Below are 2,132 nucleotides of genomic sequence, written 5' to 3'. Positions count from 1 at the left end.
AACAAATAATTAGGACAACAATCATTATATAAATGTTGCTTTCTTATTTTCTAGTATATTGTAGAATAGTCAAAAGGAAATACCTGAGATTACTGAAAACTACTAAATTCTGAATTGTAAAAACCTCATGACTGGCCCACCTTGTACATCCTTATTCTGTTTTAGAACTTTAGAGACTTATGATCACAAAGACCACCCCCTGTTATTTATTATGAAGGAACTTCAGTCAGCCCAGAACTAACCCCTGACTACAGTGTTTATAATGTATTGGTTGTTTCAGTTTAGTTCTAGCTTATTTCTGTGGCTTTACATGGTAGCCTATACTTGTTACTATAATGGTTATTTTCTACTCCTTTTCATCGTAGAAAGTATATTGTTTATACTTGTTTTTGTAATGGCTATTCTAGCTTAGTTCTAGGTTTGTTCCACCCCTTTACAAGGTACTATAGTTGTTTATACTTTTTATTGTAATGCTCATTCTAGCTTAATTCTAGCCTTTACATGGTACTATAGTTGTTTATACTTGCTATTGTAATGGTTATTCTAGTTTAGCTCTACCCCTTTACAAGGTACTATAGTTGTTTATACTTGTTATTGTAATGGTTACTACCTTAGTTCTAGCTTAGTTCCACCCCTTTACATGATACTATAGTTGTTTACACTTGTTATTGAAACGGTTACTTTAGCTTAGCTCCACACCTTTATATTTTATAAGTGGTAGTTGTTTATACTTGTTATTGTAACAGTAATAACTCCACCTCACCTTGTTTGAATCCATTAAAATCCTAAACTCCTTAGACAGATTTTTAGGCAGATAGATTATCTGATCACCTTGCTTCTTCTGGCAACTCTTTCGCCCTTTTGAAACCCTGGTATCATAGACTGGCTGTTATGGGCAGAGAAGGGCTGTTGGATGGGCGTCACACGCCAGGGCACGCATAAGGATTTCTCTGGTTCCTCCAGAGCCAGGACCAGAGACCTGCCCTCATGGTGTGGGCTGGCTCTGCCCTGAGCCCATGACTGGCTGGGGGAAGGGCCAGTAAAGGTGCCAGGAGGATTTCCTACCTTTTTTTTTTTTTTTTTTTTTTACAATCCACAAGTGTTTTATTTTTTTACACCTCTTATGCCATGGATTCCTAGGGAATAGGCCCCAGAAGCTCAGGCTCCTTTCCATTGGTTCTCACAAAGTGTGCTTCTCTGGGTGGAGCAGGCTGGCACTTCAGTTGAACCCAGGTACCCTTCTCTTTGGCTTCCTTTTTTTTCTGATCATTTTCCTTTACACGTTTCAGGAAGCTATCTCGGCTCTTAGAGTGCTTAATATGCTCAATGTGCACATTAATTCTCTTGGCAGGAATCTTGCCCTTCACTTGTTTGTTTACAACAATACCAGCAGCACACTGGGTAACATTATAGACCCTTCCAGTTTTGCCATGGTAACATTTGTGGGGTGTTCCTTTTTGAACAGCACCCATTCCCTTGATATCTACAATATCGCCTTTCTTGTAGATTCACATGTATGTGGCCAGAGGAACAACTCTACGTTTTCTGAAAGGCCTAGAAAACATATAGCAGGTGCCGCTCCTCTTCCCCTTTGTGTTCTTCATTTTGGCAAATCACTGCAAGATGGTGCTTCCGGCTGAAAGGCTTTCCTACCATTTTTAAGCAGCCCTTTTTTTGATTGGGCACTCACCCAGGTATTTCAACCCTTTAACTGTTTTCCAGTGCTCTGAGAAAGATGGTTCTGCCAGTACTTCCTTGTTGTTTACAGGTTCATTGGGGGTGTGGAACCCTGGAGTGTCTCATTCCTGTATCTTGATGTTGTATTGGCTTTTAATCTCTGCTATCTTCCTTTATTTAATGATTCCCAGTGAGCCTCTTTAAATACTTTCTGGAACAAGCTGAGCTATAAGTAATGAGAGAATATCTGACAGGACTAATCTCTGTCGTCTTCCATCAATTGACTTGGATTAACAGAGCTCTACCTTTATACTCTTTTTTTTCTCTAAGGACTCAAGACACAAAAAAACATTAAAAGCTGGTCTCTCCCCTGAAGGGGTTTAAATTCTACTTGGGGAAGCAGGTGGCCTATAAAAAATGTGCATACAGTTACCAAACACAAGGCTGGGTAAAAG

At 39.5% G+C, this 2,132-nt stretch overlaps 1 pseudogene; it reads right to left on the bottom strand.

Moving 5' to 3' along the window:
- Positions 1-1,121: 1,121 nt before the first annotated feature.
- On the bottom strand, positions 1,122-1,621 carry LOC143657871 (large ribosomal subunit protein eL21 pseudogene; annotated as a pseudogene).
- Between the last annotated feature and the right edge of the window lie 511 nt (positions 1,622-2,132).

This window comes from Tamandua tetradactyla, chromosome 15 (assembly GCF_023851605.1).
Source record: "Tamandua tetradactyla isolate mTamTet1 chromosome 15, mTamTet1.pri, whole genome shotgun sequence".
In the NCBI taxonomy this organism is placed as follows: domain Eukaryota; kingdom Metazoa; phylum Chordata; class Mammalia; order Pilosa; family Myrmecophagidae; genus Tamandua; species Tamandua tetradactyla.
Note: the sequence above shows the minus strand (reverse complement) of the source record. Positions and strands in the feature narration are given on the sequence as shown.